The 25,422-nt window shown below is 46.6% G+C and overlaps 1 protein-coding gene across 3 annotated transcripts in view; it reads left to right on the forward strand.

Annotated features, from left to right (window-relative positions):
• The first annotated feature begins 1,704 nt into the window (after positions 1–1,704).
• The window catches only part of LOC144597609 (bcl-2-modifying factor-like), a 65,472-nt gene continuing 41,754 nt past the window's right edge, over positions 1,705–25,422 (forward strand). Inside the window, exon 1 of one of the 3 annotated variants that reach the window (XM_078407111.1) lies at positions 1,705–1,760. The gene's annotated coding sequence lies outside the window, so the exon portion shown is untranslated. Of the gene's footprint in view, positions 1,761–1,847; positions 1,956–25,422 lie in introns of those variants that run through there. The other 2 variants (XM_078407112.1, XM_078407114.1) reach the window with 2 other exon arrangements.

Consider the following 25,422-nt stretch of genomic DNA (forward strand, 5'->3'; position numbering starts at 1 on the left):
CGCAGCCGCAGAGCTCCACAAGGCCGGTGCAGGGAAGCCGCTTGGTCGGAGGGCGGCGCTGTGGTCGCTCAGTGAGGCGGAGACAGCACCGCGGGCGGTGGGAGTGCGCCACTGCAGGCAGAAGGCGAAGCGCCCGCTGATTGGCGGCGATGGGAAAAGTTGCACCTTGGCGATGTAATGGTCATAGAGTCAGTCATGGTGCGGGAAACTGGCCCTTCGGCCCAACTTGCCCACACCCACCTACATGATGTCTCTTGTTATGTCTCATTTTCACACCTTACCCTTCCTCAGGCAGCCAGCATTATCAGAGACCCACACCACCATGGCCACACACTCATTTCACCCCTGCCATCGGGAAGAAGGGACAGGAGCCTGAAAACTGCAACGCCCAGGTTCAGGAGCAGCTTCTTCCCTATAGCCACCAGGCTATTAAACACTACAACCTCAAATACGCTCTGAACTACATAGATTATTGTTGTGATCATTGCACTATTATTTGTTTTTTTGCGTGTACGTATGTGTGTATATATATATATATATATATTTGAAGAAGGGTCTCGACCCGAAACGTCACCCACTCCTCTCCTAGATGCCGCCTGACCCGCTGAGTTATTCCAGCATTTTGTGATACCTATATATATCATCTATATATATGTGTATTTGTGAGTATGTGTGTATATGTATACACTGAACTTTTTTCTCTCTCGTTTATTATATTGTTTACAGTGTACTGTGTTTATATATTCTGTTGTGCTGCTGCAAGTAAGATTTTCATTGTTCTATCCGGGACATATGAAAATACAACACTCTTGACTCTCTTGTCTCTGTGTCTCGCTCTCCCCTGACTCTGTCCGAAGAAGGGTCTCGACCCGAAACGTCACCCATTCCCTCTGACCCGCTGAGTTACTCCTGAATTTTGTGTCAATCCCGTTTACACTAGTCCCTCCTGCCTGCTTTTGGCCCATATCCCTCTAAACCTGTCCTATCTATGTACCTGTCTAAATGTTTCTTGAACATTGCAACAGCACCTGCCTCAACTACCTCCTCTGGCAGCTTGTTCCATACAAGCACCACCCTCTGTGTGAAAAGATTACCCCTCGGGTTCCGATTAAATCTTTCCCCCCTCACTTTAAACCTATGTCCTCTGGTTCTGGATGTTGATCAATCCCCTAGGCGGATTGATCCATGCCTGACTTTCGTATTGCTGACCTGATCTATGATCCATGCCTGGTTTTTGTAGTGTTATCTGTATTATATATATATAAAACGCTTATATAGAAGTTAAACGATTTGTGGAAATCTACATTTCTTACACTGGATTCCCCTGCTCTGGGCAAGAGACTCTGTGCGTTTACCCGATCTACACCTTTCATGATTTTGCAGACCTTTATAAGACCACCCCTCATCCACCTGCGTTCCAAGGAATAGAGTCCTAGCCTGCCCAACCTTTGCCTTTGGCTCAGACCCTCGAGTCCTGGCAACATCCTCGAAAATCTTCTCTGCACCCATTCCAGCTTGACAACATCTTTCTTACAACACGGCGCCCAAAACTGAACACAATACTCTAACCAACTTTTTATATAACTGCAACATGACCTCCCATCTTCTATACTGAGTGCTCAGTGGTCATTAGCTTCTGACGCGCTCTGATTGACGGATGAGACAGGGGTAAACAGGTCGGCGTGCAAGTCGCGGTGTTAATCAGAACATTGCAAACAGTGCACCATCCAACATCAATCGGCTCAGTTACCCACGAGTAAGTAAGTAGACCTTACAACCACCAACTTTCTGTCACTGGTGCACCTCCTTTCTCTACCCGAAGCAATCGTACTTCCCCCTTTTCTGCCAGCGAATACTATATAACGTGACTTCCAGCGTTTCTCTCTAAATATCGTTTCCTCATCACCAGTGGACCAGCATTGCATGCGTGTTGTCAAGATTGTCCTGATGATCTGGTATGGTTTTCTTATCGAAAGAGCGCCGTGTCCTGATAACAGTTAATAGAGATTGTTTTTCTTTTGCCGTGTTTTCGTGATATTGAACGTGAATGTTTAGGCTCTTTCGTTGTGTTCAATGCGTTGACTTTACTTGTTCACGTTTCCGGGACATGCCTGGGCAGCGGACGGGTGGCAGAAACGCGTAGACTTTTTTTTTGTTTTGGTCGCCAAGGGCTACTTTTGTTTTTGTTTATTTACTTTACAATTTTTGATCGGCCGGGTGTTGTTTCGAGTTTGTGTGTTCATTGCTTATCTTCGATCGGAGTCACTGTGCTCTGGAAATGTAAAAGTGCAGTTTGGTGCCGGCAAACAGGCAGAACAGTTAGGACAATGAAGATACAGGAACCCGGAGCATAAGACAAACTGTCCAGCAACTCGCTTCTGGAACTGAGTCTGTCCCAATGCGGGTGTGAATCTGAACTGGGGTTTCACACCTGAAATTAACCCGCTGGCTCCAGTGGTTTAAAATTAACCCGGTGGGATCAGGAATGGGTGGTTGGGCTATTTGGAAAAAAAAATGATCTCCCGTCTGCGTTGATTGAATGTAGAAAAGAGGTGTCTATCGTGTGATAGTGTGCAGACTTTTCTAGGTTGTCCAGATTTCGGGGAAGAGTTTTCTTTTTTTGAAGGGGAGGGGGGTCTCAGTTCTGAGACGCTCTGACTTTATGGAACATTTTAGTTTGACATCTTAGTCAGTTTCAGAACTGACATTAAATGCCTCCCTCCGATCTCTAAATCGGTATTAATATTTATAAAAACACGTTTATGATTCATGTTGTACTTTGGGTCTTCGGCACGCTTCCTAGAGGACACTTGGTGTATCTGCAATGTTGAATCTTGTAATGTATCTGAAATTGAACTGCAATTTTGTTTCTACCGCGAGTTCTGTTTACCTGCAACGTGACTTATTTCCAGTGCGTGTTGCGATCCGACGTAACGTATCTGCAGCGAAACGAGTAGCCTGATGAAGAATATTGCCTCCGCAAGTGTATGATGCAATCCTCTGTTTATCCGGTATAGTTCCCAGCCACTGTAACTATGTAAACAGACCTTTCAAGATATTTACTTCCTCAGCGACTGATTTTGTGCGTGTCATCCAGTATGATCAGGACAACCACCACCACCTTCTCCGGTGAATCGTCCGCGCTGTATCTTTTTGATTTAACCCGATTGTACCCCAGTGTGGGACTGTCTAATTCTCGCACCGTTCTGGGGTTGCAAGGATTGTCATCTATCTGCACCGACAAGGGAACAGTGACATTCTCACTTGCATCAGCAGCAGACCGGGCCTGTAAACACAATACTCGTGGATGGCACATAAGAAACATTAAAACACACACAATACATTAATAACCCCCAATGCTAGTGCAACAGAGCACCAAGTGTTCAGTGCAACCCAAACAGCTTCACCATCAGTTTAACAAAAGGAAACCAAATGAAGGAATTTGTCGCCTCTTCTCCCTGATTTGGGCCAGTGATAGATAGCTGATCTTTGTACCAGAGGGCAGGCGTTTTTCTGCTGCCGGTTTACATGTGTTGACATTGCTTTTGATTTATTCCCGAGTCTCCCGCTGGGTTCTCGAAGCCGTCAGGGCAACAGCATCCAATTGGAAGCAAGCGCTTCTGTGCGGCTGTTGCAAACGACGATGAAGTTGATGGAAGGCGATTTCCAACTCAGCGAGTGCGGCCAGCAGTCACAAACCACATCACCCCTTTAGCAATGCCATCCAATGACCAATTTTTAGCACTTATTATTCAGCTTTGCTGGAGTTCTTTCCTTTTGGCAGACATAATAATGACCTTGTTGGAAATCTTATTCACCCTGCCGAGAACTATATATTTACTCTCTGGTATTTTTCCCCTTTGCTCTACCTTGTATTTCACTTGATTGAATTCACGTATGTATCTGATTTGATTGGATAGCATCCAAGTACTAGCTATTCACTGTACCTCGGTACATGCGACAATAATAATGCCAAACCTAAACATGAATTCAACTTCTGAGCTGGTCAACAAAAGACAGAAAATGCTGGGGACTCCTGGCAGGTTGGGCAGAATTTGTGGAGTATAGAAAGTCATTAATGTTTCAGATCCTAGGCTCTTGATTGTAACTTGTCTGAGTTCATATTATGTATCCTCAAAACTCTCTGTTTTCACCTCCACAATCTCCCCCCTCCCCCCAACCTCAGCTCATCAGGTCTGAAGAAGGGTCCCAACCCAAAATGTCACCTGTCCATGTTCTCCAGAGATAATTCCCGACCTACTAGAAGAAGGGTTTTGGCTCAAAATGTCGCCAGTCCATGTTCTCCAGGGATAGACCCAAAATGTTGGTGTAACTGAGTGGGACAGACAGCATCACGGGTGAGAATGGGTGACGTTTTGGGTTGAGACTATTCTGACCTGCTGAGTTATTCCAGAACATTGCGACCTTTTGTGTATTAACCAGCATCTGCAGTTCCACGTTTCGACCTGCAGAATATAACTGCACAACTTATGAGACACAAATTTCTGGTACTATTCTTGCATCATCCAGCCTGCACAAACTCAAGCTTTTCATTGCCCATCTTTGCTTGCTGCACCGATGCCAGTGATTTCTTGTACACATGTCACTGGCATCGATGCAGCAAGCAATTCAAAAGGCAAATGGTCTATTAGCTTTTAACATGAGAATACTTGGGTACAAGAGTAAAGATGTCTTGGTTGACGTTTCCGGTCGAGACCCTTCTTCAGACGGGGCATTTCAAAAAGTGCCCTTTCAACACCAATATTTCCCAGTCTATCATCATTTCAAAAATCCTCTGCTTTTCTGTTTACTCCACCAAAGTGGAAGACCGTGCATTTTTCCACCTTATATTCCTTCTGCTGTATTCTCGGCCATTCATTCAACTTTCCTGCATCCCACTGAAACCTCTATACATTCTCCACCCTGCTCACAATCCCGCCTAGTTCTGTACCACCAGCAGACTGGCAAATCTGACCTATGGTCCCTTGTGCCAAGTTACTGACATGGATTATGAGGAGCTTTAGACTTTAGGGATACAGTGCGGAAACAGGGGGTCCTTCGTCCCGCCGAGTCCGCGCCGACCAGCGATCACCCCGTACACTAGCACTATCCTACACTGGGACAATTTACAATTTTACTGAAGCCAATTAACCTACAAACCTGTACGTCTTTGGAGTGTGGGAGGAAACCGGAGCATCCGGAAGAAACCCACATGGTCATGGGGAGAACATACAAATTCCGTACAGACAGTACCTGTAGTCAGGATTGAACCCGGGTCTCTGGCGCTGTAAGGCAGCAACTCTACCGCTGCGCAAAACGTACAGCCCCTAGGTCTGAGGCCCAGGTATCCGTCCATGCAGTACTGCTCCAGTCACAGCCTGCTCACCCGGGAATGATCCATTCATTCCTACTCGTTAACCCCAGTTAGAGAACTCCACCCCTTCTACCTTTCCCAACCAGGTAAAACTTTCCTTTGTCTCCAACCTTTTTTTTTCCAGTTCTTATGATTGATCATTAAGGTGAAAGGATAAACCCTGTTTCTCTCTCCACAGACACTGCCCAACCTACTGAATATTTGGAGCACCTTCTGTTTCACTTTGGATGTCCGGCAGTGTCAGTATTTTGCTTTTGTGCTAGTTTGATATCTCATCCATAATATAGTACGTCTAATAAAGCTCTCTGAACATCACAATGAAATGGCAGCTGTGACCAAGTGCCAATGCCTCTGGAAGGAGACTTAAACATACATTGTTTCAGCTCAGGGCGTAGTGCGCCATCACAAAGATATTAATGTAATTGTTTCGGAAAGATCCCCACTTTGTAGTAGGTGTGTCTCTATTTTTGTCACATGCCCATTTCAACTCGTGATTAACTTCGATTGCATTCTCTTCTGCACCTAATGGATCATCATGCAAGATGATTCCAAGCAGCCAATCTCCCCAGGCACTTCTGAACTTGTCCAAGTTGAACTATATTAAGGAAGTGTTAGGTTGTTTGAAGTGCCACCCTTTGATTGAGCTGTCAAACCATTCCACCACCTTCTCTCTTAAGTGGCAAGGGTGGAGGTGTTTGCACAACTTCACAGGTTATAGGAGCAGAATTAGTCCATTCGGCCCATCAAGTCTACTCCGCCATTCAATCATGGCTGATTTCTGCCTCCTAATCCCATTTTCCTGCCTTCTCCCCATAACCCTTGACACCTGTTCTAATCAAGAATTTGTCTGTCTATGCCTTAAAAATATCCACTGATTTGGTCTCCACAGCCCTTAATGTCATCGCACCAACATATATATCACGGCTGGTTATTTATCGCACTTGCTGTTTATGTGAACGTGTTGAGGTCAGGGTGGTTACTGTGTTTCTCTGCAATGGAGCAGTGATAGCACAAAGTTCTTTAATGCAGCCTGCTTCTGTCGTATGCCCAATTCCATTCATCTCCACACTGACTATTCACCTTTTCTCTATCCTAAGCATGTGCCCATTTTTCCAGAGGGAGTTACCGTGATGAATGTCAGGTGGAAATTCACTCAAGACTTCCGTTTCAGTTCGGTTTAGTTTATTGTCACGTGTACCGAGGTACGGTGAAAAGCTTTTTGTTGCACGCTATCCAGTCAGCAGAAAGACCATACATGATTACAATCGATTCATTTACAGTGTATAGATACACGATAAGGGAATAATGTTGAGTGCAAGGTAAAGCCAGCAAAGTCCGATCAAGGGTAGTCCGAGGGTCATTGTTTGCTCCCCCTGACATCTATCTTTGCCAGCCACTTTCCCAATGTATAGGTTGCCAGAATGACAACTCCTCTCAGGACATCTCTACAACTGACGACCGTGGTGGCCAGATCCTTAGGGTTATTTGAAGAGGAGTTGTATGCATTTTTTGAAAGATCGGGGAATTGAGAGCTGTGTGGATCTGGCACAAAAGAGGACTTGAGGCCTGGGCCAGAACAGAGGGTTGGCCTCGAGGGAGGGACCTGGTAGACGGGTCTTGCTCATGTTTTCTTGTGTGCTCCCTCCTAGTCCTAGGGTTGGCTGTGGCCAGTGGCAAAGGTTGATGTAAAGATTAGCTTCCCCTGGTAAATCCTTGTGAATGCACCTGGAAACCCAGCGGACGATAATCCGAAGACAAAAGGAACTGTAGAGGCCGCGATCTTGAGTAAAACACAAAGTGCCGGTGTAACTCAGCGGGTCGGGTAGCATCTCTGGAGGAGAGTGTAGGAAGGAACTGCAGATGCCGGTTTAAACCATAGTTAGACAAAAAAGCTGGAGTAACTCAGCGGGCCAGGCAGCATCGCTGGAGAGAAGGAATAGGTGACGTTTCGGGTTGAGACCCTTCCACATCTGTGGAGGACATGGACAGACGATGTTTCGGGTCGAGACCCTTCCACATCTGTGGAGGACATGGACAGATGATGTTTCGGGTCGAGACCCTTCCACATCTGTGGAGGACATGGACAGACGATGTTTCGGGTCAGGACCCCTTATACTGCAATAATCAGCTCATGTTCACAATGTAGACTCACCTGTGAATGCAGGTTGCTTGTTTGAGATAAAGATTTGTGTTTGAAAAAGAGAAGTGCAACTGAGTTTTTTGTGATCATAAGAGCCCAGTATTAGCCAGACTCTGCATTGACGAACCAAAACACAAGACAGCTATTTAAATCGTAAAGTTGGCAAAGGACAGAACTAGCGGTGGTTAGACAGAACTCTGTTTTGTTTGTGCTTCTCTGAGGCTTATTCTTTCAGGATTATAACTGGAGCATGAGATTTAATAGAATAATGAAGGGTTTTAATAGAGGAGTTAGGACAAGATTGTTTCCATTGGCATAGCGGAGGCAACAAGAAGGCAGAGATTTAAGGTAATTGGCAGGGAACCCAGAGGGATTATGAAAGGATTTTTTTTTTAATGCAGTAAATTTTGATCTGGAATGTCTTGTCTATAAAGCACGAGCAGCTCTTAATAAAAGACTGGATATGTAATTGGGTAGGATTGAGCATGGGTACAATGGGCTGAATGGTAACTTCCCCACTTTTTAATGCAAGTTAGTCTGAAGTATAATGAGGAGGTGGCAATTAATTAACCCACCTAGTCTCCTTACACAACAATCCAGAGACTTAAACACAAAATCCGCACTGTGGCAGTGGTGGAATTTAAATTCAGTCATCAATTTGAGATTTGAGGTCAATAACTGAGTATTAGCACTGATGACTGATTTGTTGATAAAATGCTCTTTGAGGTAGGAAATCCGCCATTCGCACCTGATCAGTTGTTCATTAAAAGACACAACGTGCTGGAGTAGACAATAGACAATAGGTGCAGGAGGAGGCCATTCGGCCCTTCGAGCCAGCACCGCCATTCAATGTGATCATGGCTGATCATTCTCCGGCACGGTAGCGCAGCGGTAGAGTTGCTGCTTTACAGCGAATGCAGCGCCGGAGACTCAGGTTCGATCCTGACTACGGGTGCTGCACTGTAAGGAGTTTGTACGTTCTCCCCGTGACCTGCGTGGGTTTTCTCCGAGATCTTCGGTTTCCTCCCACACTCCAAAGACGTACAGGTATGTAGGTTAATTGGCTGGGTAAATGTAAAAATTGTCCCTAGTGGGTGTAGGAAAGTGTTAATGTACGGGGATCACTGGGCGGCACGGACTTGGTGGGCTGAAAAGGCCTGTTTCCGGCTGTATATATATGATATGATAATCAGTACCCCGTTCCTGCCTTCTCCCCATACCCCCTGACTCCGCTATCCTTAAGAGCTCTATCGAGTAACTCAGTGCTCCAGAGATGCTGTCTGACCCGCTGAGTTACTCCAACATTTTGTGTTTATCTTCAGTGTAAACCAGCATCTACAGTTCCTTCCTGCACAGTTGTTCGTTAAAATGTTTATTACTGAAGGAAGGACGTAAATCCCAATAAAGCACCATTACTTCTCCTTTGCTAGTGCGAAGTAATATGCAGGCAGAAGAGACCGCAGGTGCTGCAATCTTGAGCAAAGCACAAAGTACTGGATGAACTTAGCGGGTCAGGTAGCATCTGGAAGAAGGAAAGGACAGACAGCATTTCGGGTTGGTTCCCTACTTCAGACTGAGAGGAGTAGGCAGGGCCGTTTTTACAGCATTATGGGCCCCCGGGCAAAGCAGTGTACTGGGGCCCCTACCGTTACTCTCCCCCACCCCCCTTTCCCTACCAGCTCCCCCCGTGTCCTGCCGGCGAAAAGCACTTACCGAAAAGCACTTAGCGATGGACTTAGGGTGCTACATTGTTGCGAAAAGCACTTACAGATCGCTGTGAGAAGCACTTAGGGACCGAAAATGTTGCGAAAAAAGCACTTATTGAACCTATATTTTTAAAGTAGTATTTATTTATTGCAAGTCACTTAACATACACAGATCAGCATGGAGCCCCTATGCTCGTGGGGCCCCGGGCAAGTGCCCATCAGGCCCATGCGTTAAGACGGCCCTGGGAGTAGGAGGAGATGGCTGGGAAAGAGTGCCACAGCTGGGACAAAGCCTGGCGTGCGAGAGGTGGAAGATAGAGTAACCCGGTAGGTCAGGCAGCATCTCTGGAGAAATTGGATGAGTGATGTTTTGGGTCGGAAACCTTCTTCAGATCCCGAAGTATTCAGACCCTGAAAAATCTTCAGAGTCTGAAGAAGGGTTTTGACTCGAAACGTGACCCATCCTCCTCCAGAGATGCTGCCTGACCCACTGAGTTACTCCAGTACTTTATGTCTATCTTTGGTATAAACCAGCATCTGCAGTTCCTTCCTACACAAGTGATTGATGGAGGGGGGTTTGACATTTCGGGTTGAGACCATTCCTTCTCTCCAGAGATGCTGCCTGTCCTCCCCGCTGAGTTACTCCAGCATTTTGTGTCTTTCTTCGGTGTAAACCAGCATCTGCAGTTGCCTCCTACACATAAACATGCGCCTGTGTGACTGAAATCTGAGTGGAGTCTGAAGAAGGGTCTCGACCCGAAACGCCACCCATTCCTTCTCTTCACAGATGTTGCCTGTCCCGCTGAGTTACTCCAGCATTTTGTGTCCACCTGCGTGACTATCTAGTTACGATGCTTGTCTGCTGTGTACAAGCCTGAAGATCGCAAAGTGCTGCAGTAACTCAGTGGGTCAGCAGCATGCAAGGAGAACATGGATAGGTGATGTTTTGGGTCAAGACCCTTTTCCAGACTGGATTCTAAAAGCTTCTCCTGATGAATCCCATATTCATGCACGCAATGCAGATCACAAACACAGGTGGAGCATCATTCTGAGGGCAGGAGTACAGGGTGCTGCAGAATTAGCAGCTTTAGGTGGGCAATGCAGATCACAAACACAGGTGGAGCATCATTCTGAGGGCAGGAGTACAGGGTGCTGCAGAATTAGCAGCTTTAGGTGGGCAATGCAGATCACAAACACAGGTGGAGCATCATTCTGAGGGCAGGAGTACAGGGTGCTGCAGAATTAGCAGCTTTAGGTGGGCAATGCAGATCACAAACACAGGTGGAGCATCATTCTGAGGGCAGGAGTACAGGGTGCTGCAGAATTAGCAGCTTTAGGTGGGCAATGCAGATCACAAACACAGGTGGAGCATCATTCTGAGGGCAGGAGTACAGGGTGCTGCAGAATTAGCAGCTTTAGGTGGGCAATCCGCACAGTTATTTTGTTTAGTTCGGTTTTTTATTGTCATTTGTACATAGGAACAGTGAAGGTACTGTTCGCATGCTATCCATTCAAACAAAACTAATACAATCAAGCCATCCATAGTACACAGATACAGGATAACGTTTAACTTAGTTTTCAGTTTAGAGATACGGCATGGAAACAGGCCCTTCAGCCCACCAAGCCCATGCTGACCAGTAATCACCCCATACACTAGGACTATCCCACACACTAGAGACAATTTATAACATTTACCGAAGGACCCAAACAGTCTTTCCAGGTGAGACAGAGGTTCACCTGCACCTCCTCCAACCTCATCTATTGCATCCGCTGCTCCAGATGTCAACTTATTTACATCGGCGAAACCAAACGCAGGCTCGGCGATCGCTTCGCTCAACACCTGCGCTCGGTCCGCGTTGGCCAAACTGGTCTCCCGGTGTCCGAGCACTTCAACTCCCCCTCCCATTCCCAGTCTGACCTTTCTGTCATGGGCCTCCTCCAGTGCCATAGTGAGGCCCACCGGAAATTGGAGGAACAGCACCTCATATTTCGCCTGGGCAGCTTGCAGCCCAGTGGTATGAACATCGACTTCTCCCACTTTAGATAGTTCCTCTGTCCCTCTCTTCCCCTCCTCCTTCCCAGATCTCCCTCTATCTTCCTGTCTCCACCTATATCGTTCCTTTGTCCCGCCCCCCCTGACAACAGTCTGAAGAAGGGTCTCGACCCGAAACGTCACCATTCCTTCTCTCCTGAGATGTTGCCTGACCTGCTGAGTTACTCCAGCATTTTGCGAATAAATACCTTCGAATTGTACCAGCATCTGCAGTTATTGTCTTATACTACCTGTTGCTCCACTGCGATTTCTCCTCAAGGTATATACAACCTATTAACCTGCACCTCTTTGGAGTGTGGGAGCACCCAGAGTAAACCCATGCGGTCACGGGGAGAAGGTACAAACTCCATACAGACAGTACCCGTAGTCAGGATCGAACCCGGGTCACCGGTGCTGTAAGGCAGCAGCTCTACCGCTGTGCCACCATGCCGCCCCCAGAGGGAACAACATTTTGTGCTAGATATAACATTAAAGGATAACATATCGTGCAAGTTATTTGGAGCTCTGGACAAACTCCAGCAGAATATCGTCAAGAGTTCTGAGCACAAGCTGGGAGAGCATTTAGCCCAGATTCAGCAGAATGATACTCGGGCTAATGGAGTTAAATTATGAGGTTAGATTGCATAGATTAGACATGTCTTCTCTTGAGCAGATTAAGGAGTGACATAATTGAGGTGTTTAGGATGATGAAAGGAACCAGGATTGGCAATTCTATTTAGCCCAGGGTATTTGAGACAATTATGGTGTTATCCTCTCCCACTACTCTTCAATACCCCGAGAGAGGGATAATTGAACTTGAGCTGAGTCTGTGACTGAGCCGCCCGTGTGACCCAGCTTTGCCATCAGGGGGAGCTCTTGATGGAATTCTGGAATTATTCCTTTCTGGGAAAGGAAAAGGTGTGTGATACAGCGGGACATTATCAGCATTGGAAACGGCAAAGGGAAAAGGGCGGATGAACAAAGGAACACAGTGCAACAGAAATGTAACATGCAATCTTCTTCTTTCGTGTCCATCGTTCAAATGTTACATCACTGTCATCGCCCGTCCTGAAAAGCTTCCGGCGACAATCAGTGGGAGCCTCACTTGTACAGTAGACGATGGTGGTGGCAGAATTAGCTCAGTACACTTCCGGTTTCCAGCCCCGCAATGTGGACGCTTCTGCTATGGGGCGCAAAGTGCAATGAAGCTGGTTGATCTAAATAATTTACTTCTTGAAAGGTGGGCCTTTATGTGACATCCCACAGACTGATAACTAAACACACAGTGAACCTGAAGGTGGACACAAAGTGCTGGAGTAACTCAGCCGGCAGCACCTCTGGAGAAAAGGAATAGGTGACGTTTCATGTCGAGATCCTTCTTCAGAACTGAAGGAAAGACGACCTGAAATGTCACCTATTCCTGCTCTCCAGAGATGCTGTCTGTCCCGCTGAGTTACTCCAGCATTTTGTGTCCATCTTTGGTTTAAACCAGCATCTGCAGTTCCTTCCTACACAAAGCGTACTTGTCCCCATGGTATGGGGAAGATTTATCTGTGTATCTGGTATGTATCTGGTATATGTTTATCTGGTATGGGGAAGATTTATCTTAGTCTCATTGTGTGTGTGTTTGGTGATGGTGTATGTGTGTGTGTGTGTATGTTCGTGTGTGTATGTGGTGATGGTGCGTGTGTATGTGTGTGCATGTGTCTGTGTGCGCATGCATATACCTTTGGATGTATTTGTATGTATGTATTTGCCTGTGTGTTTGTGCCTGTCTGTTCTATGTATGCTTTCCTTTTGTATGAGTGTGTATGTACGCAGGTACATGCATGTGTATTTGTTGGTGGGGTGAGTATGGGGCAAACCGTACACACAAGTGGGTGGCATGGTGGCACAGGCGTAGAGCCGCTGCGTACAGAGCCAGTGATGCGGGTTCGATCCTGACTGCGGGTGCTGTCTCTATGGAGTTTGAACGTTCTCCCCGTGACCGTCTGGGTTTTTCTCCAGGTGCTCCGCCGGTTTCCTTCCACACTCCAAAGACAGACAGGCTTGTAAGCAAATTGGCTTTGGTAAAATTGTAAATTATTCCTAGTGTGTAGGACAGTGCTGGTGTGCGGGGATCGCTGGCCGGTGCGGACTCGGTGGGCTGAAGGGCCTGTTTCCGCGCTGTATCTCTAAACTAAAATAAACTAAACTAAAAGTCTTTCCATGGCACCCTGCATCACTGTTCTGTGGTGGAAAGCTCTACATTCTACCACTTTTTGGTAAAGACTTAACTGCTGAGTTATTGGGCCCTTCTTTTAGTCTTCCTCCTTTAATGTGCATTTATACCGCATCTTTGGTACTCTTGGGTTGTCCCGAGGTGTCTCGCAGTCAGTGAGCTTGTGCTGCAGTGTGGGAAGTGCCAAAGGCAATGTGTATACCTGGATGCACTGATAGTGATGTGACAATGGCCAGGTAACTGCAAGCCTGGTAAAGAGCTATAGACAAGGACAGCTGGGGATAGATTTCCTGCTCTGCACTATAGCATTGCAGGATCTTTTATGTCTGTGTTAATGGGTAGATTAATCTAAAAGCAGCTTTTCAGATGGTGCAGCTCTCCCTCACATTGCAGTGGTAACCTGGATTTTGTGATCGGGTCTGGGATTTGATACTAAAACCTGACTACAGGTGCTGTCTGTACGGAGTTTGTACGTTCGCCCCGTGACTGCGTGGGTTTTCTCCGGGTGTTCCGGTTCCCTCCCACACTCATGGGCTGAAGGGTGAGATGGCCCTCAGTGGAACCTTGGCTGACGTCTGAGGCATGTGGATTCGCAGCATCCTTAATAATGGTTCAAAATAATGAGGCAACTTGTTTCTGCCACTGTTGGCTGAGCGATCAAAGTTCAGGGCATTCTCTTCCATCTGAACTGCAAATTCGAACACCCACTGAGGAGGCACCCTTGGGTGAATTAGCAACCATTATCATGCACTCAGATATCAGAAGGAACCTTGAACCTGTGGACCTCTGACTGTGAACTCAGTGTAAGCTCAAACAAGTTGGCAAAAGTAGAGATGGCATTGGGCCAGGGAGTAGAAATGCCGGGTCAATACTGTAGCTTGTTTCACACACACATGCACACACACGCACGCACGCACGCGCAAACACACACGTGCACGCATGCACTCACACACAGACACACACGCATGCGCACACACACGCACGCACGCGCAAACACACACACACACACACACACACACACATATATACCTTTGAAGAAGGGTCCCGACCCAAAAATACGATCTATTCATGATCACCAGGGCTGCTGTCTGAACTGTTTAGGAAGGAACTGCAGATGCTGGTTTAAACCCAAGATGGACACAAAAAGCTGGAGTAACTCAGCGGGACAGGCAGCATCCCTAGAGGGAAGGAATGGGTGGCGTTTCAGGTCAAGACCCTTCTTCAGACTTAAACTTCAGACTTATTGCCTGAAGCATAAAAGATTCGATGGGGTTTTGTTGGTGGAAGTGGAGATGAGGTGGAGATTGATAGATCCATGATAGTGTGGGTGTCAGGGGTTATGGGAAAAGGCAGGAGAATGGAGTTGAGACGGAGAGATAGATCAGCCATGATTGAATTGAGTGACTTGATGGGCCAAATGGCCTAATTCTGTTCCTATAGCATGAATTTATGAGCTTTTGAGGATGTTTCCTCTTGTAGGAGAGTCCAGAAAGTGGGACCACTGTTTAAAAATAGTGAGTCATCCATTTAAGGCGGAGATGACGTGAAATTATTTTTCCTTAGGATGGTGTGAATCTTCAGAACTCTCTATCTCAAAGGGCATTGGAAGCAGAGTTTTTGAGGTGGTGCTAGACATTAGATAAGCAATTGGGTGAAAGGTTATTGTATGTAAGTGAGTCTGCGGAGTTAAAGTTTGACAATCAGATCGTCCAAAATCTTATTAAATGGCTGGGCCAGCTTCCTCCTGCCCTTAATTCGTGTGGGAATGTGCTGGTTTTAATAGACAATAGACAATAGGTGCAGGAGGAGGCCATTCGGCCCTTCGAGCCAGCACCGCCATTCAATGTGATCATGCCTGATCATTCTCAATCAGTACCCCGTTCCTGCCATCACCCCATACCCCCTGACTCCGCTATCCTTAAGAGCTCTATCCAGCTCTCTCTTGAATGCATTCAGAGAATTGGCCTCCACTGCTTTCTGAGGCAGAGAATTCCACAGATTCACAACTCTCTGACTGAAAAAGTTTTTCCTCATCTCAGTTCTAAATGGCCTACCCCTTATTCTTAAACTGTGGCCCCTTGTTCTGGACTTCCCCAACATTGGGAACATGTTTCCTGCCTCTAACGTGTCCAACCCCTTAATAATCTTATACGTTTCGATAAGATCTCATCTCATCCTTCTAAATTCCAGTGTGTACAAGCCTAGTCGCTCCAGTCTTTCAACATATGACAGTCCCGCCGTTTTCATTGTTAATGCAGCTCGGCTGAGGTCAGAGATCAGCTGATGTTGAAGTGAGACAGACGGATCATCTTTTTTTAATCTGCAACAACCTTATTAACATAAAGCTTTGGAAATGTTATTTCCTGTTGAAACCTTCATGTTCTCTGTAGTTCAGAGAAGAGTATGAATTGGGCTCAGGCCCATTGTTTATATTGTCTTGGAAAAGTGTATGGAAATTCTTTAGTGTCAGTACAGGTCCACCACCGACATTCTGGCACCCTTGACTCCAGAGCCTTTCTGGATTATCCATATTGCCAGTTCAACAGAGGTGACGGGCACCAAGAGGGGAACCGACGGTACCAGAACTGTCCGCCGAGGGACTGAGATACCAGTCCGTGAAGTCGGCTATGGGAACGGATCTGCCGGCTCCGGCCAGGCTGGGGTTCCAGAGCCCTGGCCGCAGAGGCCAAATTCGACCCGCCGATCGGCGTGGAATTCCTGATGAGGTTGAGATCGGCACCTCGGACAGTGGAACTTTACAGTAACATCTTGGACTATATTGATTGCAAGTACAGCGCGGAAACAGGCCCTTCGACACACATAGTCCAAGCTGATCATTGATCACTCATTTACACAAGTTCTATGTTATCCCACTTTCGCGTCCACTTCCAACACACTGGGGCAATTTACTACAAACCCGCACGTCTCTGGGATGTGGGAGGAAACCGATGCACCTGGCCGAAGGCCACACAGTCTCGGGGAGAACGTGCAAACTCCACACAGACAGCAGCCAAGGTCAGGCTTGAACCTGTGTCTCCGGAGCTTGCGGCAGCAGCACGACTAACTGCCCCACTGTGCCACCATATCTTGGGAGGTGCCCTTCAGTGAAGGGAGTTCCAGTGAAGAAATTCATCATCGCCATCGGGACATCAGGGCAGCCTTTGGTCATAGAAGGAAAAATGTGATTGTAGATGAAGACCTGAGACTTGGCAGGAAACCAGGCAGCAGTGAGCCCTGCCCTCTTGTTGTTGTTGCAATCTGGACTATCTACCAGGCCACACCATCTCCGCAAAATCATTTAAAGCCACTGGCAAGATAAGTAAACCAGCATCAACAATGATAACACATCCTCAGTGGTAAACACCTAATTACACTGTCAACTCGGTTTTAGTGTTATTTAGAGATACAACATGGAAACAGGCCCTTCAGCCCACCGAGTCTGCGCCAATCAGTGATGACCCATATACTCGTTCTATCCTACACACTCAGGACAATTTCCAGAAGCCAATTAACCTACAAACCCGCACGTCTTTGGAATGTGGGAGAAAACCGGAGCACCCGGAGAAAACCCACGCAGTCACAGGAAGAACATACAAACTCCGGGGTCTCTGACGCTGTAAGGCATGTGAAGCCTTTTAGTGGGCCTTGCTGAATATCACCAGAGATGGGCAACCCTTTGTTAAGTGGAGGTTTTTGCTGCTTAAGGGGGACTTGCCCATCAGAGGTCAGCTAAAGCAGAAATGGGGCAGATTGATCGTCCTAGACAACCAAGGCCCTTAATAATAAAATTCTGCAGACTTTGACCCCTCCTGCTGAATCTTTTGGGTTTAGGCCTGCAGAATATTTTGTCTGGTAAAAAAATATTTTATCAATCGTTTCACAAAGGAAAGGCCCACTCAAAGCCGAGTACCTTCCTGTTGTGAAGCTTGGCAAGTGCTCATAGGCCCCCCAGAGTGGCCGGGCTTCACATTGGCTGAGCCTGCCGCCCCCACCCACTCCTCCTTCCCACTGCAGAGCAAGGTAAACATTGCCCTTTTTTTTCATAGATCCGAAAGAAAACCACAAAGGGCGCTCGATCACTAAATATATCAGGCAGTGGCTAAATGGCGGAAGTGAGACCTACTGCATGGCAACAGGCCTGTGACTTTGGACTCAGATGACTAAGCAGTTTACTTTTTATTTATTCAGCTGTAAACAGGTTTAATGCCGATAGGGACCTGAAACTGCACAGACCACTAAGCCCACAACTCAGTCGCGAGGGGTGAACTGGGCTGGATGTGCAGGAAAGAGGGGGGGGGGTTGAGTTGAGGCTTTAGTTTTAGAGATACGCCACGGAAACAGGCCCTTTGGCCCATCGAATCCGCTCTGACCAGCGATCCCCGCACATTAACACTATCCTACACACACCAGGGACAATTTACACATACACCAAGCCAAATAACCTACATACCTGTATGTCTTTTGAGTGTGGGAGAACGTGCAAATTCCGTACAGACAGCACCCTGTAGTTGGGATCGAACCGGGGTCTCTGGAGCTGCAAGCACTGTAAGGCAGCAACTCTACCGCTGCGCCACTGTACCGCCCCTCTGTAAGGCAGCAAGGTTATTAAAGGTAAGGTAATTAAATCCACAACTCTCGTCGGGGGCAGCACGGTGGCACAGCGGTAGAGCTGCTGACTTAGAACACCAGAGACTCGGGTTCGATCCTGGCTAAGAGTGCTGTCAGTACGGAGTTTGTACATTCTCCCCGTGGCCACGTGGGTACTCAGTTTCCTCCCACATTCCAAAGATGTGCAGATTTGTAGGTTAATTGGCTTTTGTAAATTGTCCCTTGTGTGTAGGATAGAACTAGTTTATGGGTGATCGCTGGTCAGCGTGGACTCGGTGGGCCGAAGGGCCTGTTTCCACACTGTGTCTCGAAACTAAACTAAACACCCACCAGCCCACCGTTTCTTCCTATCCTTGCCAGAGTTTGAGAGCATAGATTCAGGAAGATCCTCAACTCCTTCAATGCCACCACGTTAGCTCCAGAAACTTCATGTTCATAATTTATAAGAGCATGTGGCCCCTCAAATCTACTCTGCCATTCAATCATGGCTGATCTACCTTTCCCTCTCAACCCCAATCTCCTGCCTTCTTCCCGTAACCCATGACACCCGTACTAATCAAGAATCTTATCATTCTCGGCCTTAAAAATATCCATTGACTTGGCCACCACAGCCTTCTGTGGCAATGAATTCCACAGATTCACCACCCTCTGACTAAAGAAATTCCTCCTCATCTCCTTTCTAATGGTACATCCCTCTCTCCCTTCCTCCCTAAAGGTACATCTCCCCCACCCAACTCTGTCATCATGCGGTACCACCTGTGGCTCCACTAATGTTAATCCAGTTCCCTTATCTCCTCTTTTACTTTCACAATGATAATCTCAGTTAGAGAGAGATTGCAGCAACATATTTTAGTTGAAATCTTAATAAAATCCCTAGTTTAATTGCAACACACAAAGTTGTTTCATTGCTGAATATTTTTACATCTGTTTTGATTGTCTAAAACAAAAGGACATAAACCATTCTTGCATAACATCTTTAAAATGTTTTAGTGCGAATGATCCAAATATAATTGGTTTCTGCACCAGTTGTATTTAGTACTAGACCAAGTGGACCCCTTGGGCCCAAACCTCTCTTACATTGGTGCAGCATCCTCTCCTCCCCCCCTCTCCCCTCCCCCCCTCTCCCCTCCCCCCTCTCCCCCCTCCCCTCCCCCCCTCGCCCCTCCCCCTCACCCCCACCCTCCCCTCCCCCTCCCCATCCCTCCACCCCCCCTGCCCCCCCTCCCCTTCTCCTCCCCCCCACTCCATCCCCTCAACCTCCCTTATCCTCCCTCCTTCCCCCTCCCTCCCCCCTCCCTCCACTGCCTCCCTCCCTACCTCCCTCTTCTCGCATAACATCTTAAAAATGTTTTAGTGCGAATGATCCAAATATAATTGGTTTCTGCACCAGTTGTATTTAGTACTAGACCAAGTGGACCCCTTGGGCCCAAACCTCTCTTACATTGGTGCAGCATCCTCTCCTCCCCCCTCTCCCCTCCCCCCCTCTCCCCCCTCCCCTCCCCCCCTCGCCCCTCCCCCTCACACCCTTCCCCTCCCCCTCCCTGCCCCCCCTCCCCTTCTCCTCCCCCCCACTCCATCCCCTCAACCTCCCTTATCCTCCCTCCTTCCCCCTCCCTCCCTCCACTGCCTCCCTCCCTCCCTCCCTCCCAGGAGATAGATTTAAACTTTAAAATGTGAATAACTTTAAAAATATAACACCGATTTCAATGAAACTTCTTCCATTAGCACCAAAGGGACGACGATGAGTAAGGTGGGCCTAAAATTGTTGCGCTATCGTGTACCGTTTTGGCTGTAGTTCAGGAACAAACAAACAAACAGACGAGAGTTTTAATCTAGGGATGAGGCTGGTCCTTGCGAAGTGTATAAATGCAAGTCTTTCTTTCATCCTTTCTTTCTCTCTTGTCCCCCAGTTGCAGTTCCCTAGTTGTGAGTGCCCCGGTCCACTGGTTTGTTTTTGTGTAGGAGCCTGGAGTATGAATTTTTAAACTTGCTACTCATAAAGAGAACATCAGTGGCTGAAACTCTCTTGTCTCACATCCTTATTTCCCCAGGAGAGAGCCTACGTTTCAGAGTACAATGTTTACATATCTGTTGGGTTGCTGCACGTAAGAATGTCATTGTTCCGTTTCGGGACATATGACAATGTGACAATCTGCATGGGTTTTGTCCGGGTGCTCCAGTTCCCTCACACACTCCAAAGACGTACAGGTTTGTAGGTTAATTGGCTTCGGTGAAATTATAAATATCCCTAGTGTGTAGGATAGTGCTCGTGTGTGGAGGTATGGGGATCACTGGTCGGTGTGGGCTCGGTGGGCCGGAGGGCCTGTTTCCACACTGAATCTCTAAACTAAACTATACAATAAAACACTCTTGAGTCTTCTTTTTGACTCCTGATCACCACTCAAATTCAATACTATTGTCTCAGTTGTGATTAGTTAATCTCAGGCCTGTAGCATTTTTCACTCTCAGGACAACAAATGCTGGAGTAACTCAGCAGCTCAGGCAGCAATTGGAAAACATGGATAGGTGACGTTTCGGGTTGAGACCCTTCTTCAGACTGACACTTCCTACATTTTTCACTTTCACATCTCCTTGTGGGTCGTAGAATCAGAGAGAAGGGAAGCAGGCCCTTTGGCCCAGCTCGTCCATGCTGACCAAGATGCCTCATCTACACTAGGCCCATGGGGGGAGGGGCAGCACAGGATTTTCCTTTCAATGCCGTTGCACGAGCAAACTGCAGTGGGGAATGGCTCGATTGTAATCATGTATTGTCTTTCCGCTGGCTGGTAAACAGGCAACATAATCTTTTCACTGTACCTCGGTACACGTGACAATAAACTAAATTGAACCGAACTGAACGGAAAGGCGGGCAGCCCCACAAGTGGTGAGAGTGTCCACACTCCTAGCCTGGGTACTCAGTGCCAGGCACGGTCAGAGGGCGGGCGCTGCCAGTGAGAGGATGGCGTGAACGGTCCATGTGGCAATGTTCGATAATAATGAAAACCACTGACGCTAGAACTTTGAAATAAAAGCAGGAAATGCTGGAAACACCCACCCACAGAACCGAAGGACTACTTTCTGATTACTCTTTAGTACAAGATTGATATCTTTTATGTCAGGTGGACGTAGAGATCTTTTTTATTGTCACGTGTACCGCCAAGGTACAGTGAAAAGCTTTTTTGTTGCATGCTAACCATTCAGCGAAAAGGCCACACATGATCACAATCAAGGCATCCACAGTGTACAGACTCAGAATAAAGGGAATAACATTTAGTGTAAGATAAAGTTTAGATTCTGTCTGCATTTTAACCTGTGTGAAACTGCATGGTTGATTTATTTTCTGTTTCTGTGAATCCATTATCTATTTTCTTCAGTACCTGCTTCTGTCTCCGTCCGTATGTTTGTGTGTACCACTGCCGCTGTTTCTCTGTACACCCGTTCTATGTTTCTATTTCCAGCCCTCTGCATCTGTTCCTGTGCACTGCACTTTGTGTTCTCTTATCTGTCACCGCGTGTCTCAGTCATGTTCTTTATTATTCTCGTCTCACTCTTTCTGTACCTACAGACCTCTGTGTTTCCGCTGCTGTGACTCGTTTTCCTTCTTTGTTTTTCTCTCTCTCGATTTCCCTCTGTTTCCCTACCTGTATCTCTCTTAGGGCCTCTATCTCTTTGTCTATCCTCTTCTGCCTAAAATACCGCAATTGCTAGAAATATGAAATAAAAATACACAACTCACTAGGCACCATCTCTGGAGAAAAAATGGCTAACTGTTCAAGTCTATCAATTAACACTGCACGCAAAAATTGGAATAAGTCTTCCATTTAGCTACACAGCAGATTTTGAGAGTTGATATCTAATTCAACAATTTCAGATAACCCAACTTTTCTTGTGTATCAGAGCTGGCCAGTTCTGCTCTAAGGTCAACACAAGGAAGTGCAGATGCTGGTTTACAAAGTAAGGCACAGAGTGCTGGAGTAACTCAGCGGGTCAGACTGCATCTCTGGAGACCATGGATAGGCGACGTTTTGGGTCGGGTCCAAAGATCGTAGAGCAGAGCAAGATAGACCACTCGACGCTAAAAACCTTAGTCTGTCATGGTGCCATTTTAGTAGGCAGAAACTTGCAGAAACATTTTAAAAGAAAAATAACAAAAATCTGTGAATTGATAGATGATATATATTCTGCATTTTAATGGTATCATCACACATACTGTTCCCCCAAAACACTGATTACACTGCGAGAGGCATAACGGGCGGCGGGTTTTGCTTACTAAAATGGCTCCTTTGCGTACTACACTTCAGTATAGGTGATTTCGACGGTGGTCTATCTTGCTCGGCTCTATTATCTTTGGTCAGGACCCTTCTTCAGACTGATTGTAGTGGGGAGAGAAAGCTGGAAGAGAGGTGGGAGCGGGACTAAGCCCGGCAAGTGATAGGTGGATACCGATGAAGGAGGATTTTGACGTAAGATGATCCACTTGTGACATTAACTCTATTCTTTCCTCTGTTCCACAGATGGGACCTAACCTGCTACTTCCAACTTCCTCTTTTTATATCAAATTTGCTTTCATTTGCTTTTTAATTCAAACAACTGCTGGGTTCAGCATCATCCAGTTCCAGCATTGCTTCTTGCCTCTGTCCTGTTCTCATTCATCTCCTTTTATTTAAACCTTCTCGAGATAGGTCAGCTGTGATATGAACCTGCAACACTATATTCTGCACTCTGGTATTTCTCTATTTGTATCTGTTGTACGATGGCAGGAATGTCATATGAAAAGGGACTGAATAGATTAGGCATCCATTCACTCACGCTAAGGAGGATGAGAGGATGACCTCATTCAAATGTACAAAATTAGTTTAGTTTACAGACACAGCGTGGAAACACACCCTTCGGCCCATCGAGTCCGCGCCGACCAGCGATTCCCACACACTAACACTATCCTACACGCACCAAGGACAATTTACAATTTTACTAAGCTAATTAGCCTACACACTTGTACGTTTTTGGAGTGTGGGAGGAAACCAGAGCACACGGAGAAAACATTCGAACTCCGTACAGACAGCACCCATAATCAGGATCGAACCCGGGTCTCTGGCGCTGTAAGGCAGCAACTCTAATGCTGCTCCACCGTGCCACGTTAAAATCAAATGTGATTTAAGTTTTAAGGAAGAGAACAGGGAATGTCCATGCTAAACTGGTGATTCAAGGGGACTGCATGGCCCAATGTGTTGGCAGAGAGGGAGTGGTGAGAGAGTAATCTGAGCTGATGTATGTGGAGGAGGTGTGAATACAGGGAGAGGAATGAATTCAGCAGAGAGAAAATGGTGGATTGGTACGAACCAAAATATTGCATTTTTGCTGAAAATCTGAATTAAAGGAGAACTGGAAGTACAGACAGCAACCATGGAGAGAGAATACTGAGTTAATGTTTCAGGTCGATGAGCCATCATTAGAACTGGGAAAATTATGGATGTCAAGTTGCAAAGATTGGCAAGAGGGGAGAGAACACTACCCTTTTACCTTTCTCTACATCTTAAAACTTATTTATCTCTAATTCTTCCCAATCCCAAAGAAAGGTCATTAGCCTGTAGCATTTACTCAGTGTTTCTCTCTCCACAGATGCTGCCTGACCCGCTGGATATTTCTCTGTTTTAATCTCAGTGAAGTGTTTGGGGCATATTTCTCCATATAAACATGGAGTTTTTAAAAGCTAAAAATTTGTCCATTGAAGCTGCATCTGTTTTCAGTACATAAGCCTTGCATTTTATTTGTTTCCCTTTCATTGTCTCCTTCACTTAATGTTGAAAGTCTCTCTCTCTCCCTCTCTCTCTCTCTCTTTCTCTCTCTCTCTCTCTCTCTTTCTCCCTCTCTCTCTCTCTCTCTCCCCCTCTCTCTCCCTCTACAAGACTACACTTGCTCAGTAAAACACAAGGAAGTTGCTGTGCATTCACCAACGTCATTTACAGTAGATTGTCAGTGACTCACCGAGGTCTGCCTTTACCGTCTTTGTTTTAAGTGCGTGATTTTACCATTGTGCTGACCTGCAGCAAGATGAAGGCTCTTTTGATCTGTTTGATCATTAACTGTTTGTTAGCATCCTGACATCAACCCGAATGTAACTGACCAATGTTAACCCTGCTGCCGTTGTTAGATGTCCTCACTCTCAATGCAAAGGCTTATGAATTCCACATGCTGCGGGCTTCAGTCCTTAACACAAACTGGCATTTCCTTGTAAAATGCAGGAGTGCCTTAATGCAGAAGGAGTACCATGCCTTTTGGGGCCTGTACTTGGTGGAGATACCATGCCTCTGTTAAACTGAGGACCTATTCACGTTCTTTAGTAGATGTACCACTAGAACGAAAGTACCATATTTCTCCATTGTGACCTAACCAATAGTTGTCCACAACAACGTAACTGAAACAGATGATCTAATTGTGTAGGATGGAACTGCAGATGCTGGTTTAAACTGAAGACGGACACAAAAGCTGGGGTAACTCAGAGGGACAGGCAGCATCTCTGGATCCTGCACAGTCCATCTAACATAGGCAGACTTCCCCCGATGGGAAACTTAGACTAGCACCAGACTGTGGACTCGTGTAGGGTGCAATTACTCTGTTGCTTTTATCAGTCATTGTTTAGCCCAGTCCATCACACAGACCAGACTCCCTACCATTGCCTCCATCTACACTTCACACTGACTCGGAAAAGCAGCCAACAAAATCACAGACTTGTCCCTCCCCGTTCATTGCTTCTTCCCCCCACTGTCATCGAGCAGAAGATACCGAAGCTTGAATGCGTGCACCACCAGGCTCAGGAACAGCTTCTTCACCGATGTTATCAGGCTTCCGTACAGTCCTTCTGTCAGCAAGGGTACTGTCTGATTCACCTCTACCCCATTGTGAACATTGGACTTTGTCTCTTGAATTGATGTGCCACAATGCAGAGAACTACATTCTGCACTCTCTGCCTTTCCCATTGCTCTCCCCTTTTTTTAGTTTAGTTTAGAGATACAACGCGGACCAGTTTAGTCTAGAGATACAGGCCCTTTGGCCCTTCAAGTCCGTGTTGACCAATCATCCCCGCACACTATAAAACTATCCTATACACTAGGAACATTTCACAATTTTTACAAAAGCAAATTAACCTACAAACCTATACATTTTTGGAATGTGGGAGGAAACCAGAGCACTCGGGGAAATCCCACGCTGTCACAGGGAGAACATACAAACTGTACAGACAGTACCTGTAATCAGGATTGAATCTGGGTCTCTGGTGCTGTAAGTCAGCAACCCTACCGCTGCGACCAATGTACCTATTATAATTCAATTTGGCTTCACTGT

This window comes from Rhinoraja longicauda, chromosome 10, assembly GCF_053455715.1.
Source record: "Rhinoraja longicauda isolate Sanriku21f chromosome 10, sRhiLon1.1, whole genome shotgun sequence".
In the NCBI taxonomy this organism is placed as follows: domain Eukaryota; kingdom Metazoa; phylum Chordata; class Chondrichthyes; order Rajiformes; family Arhynchobatidae; genus Rhinoraja; species Rhinoraja longicauda.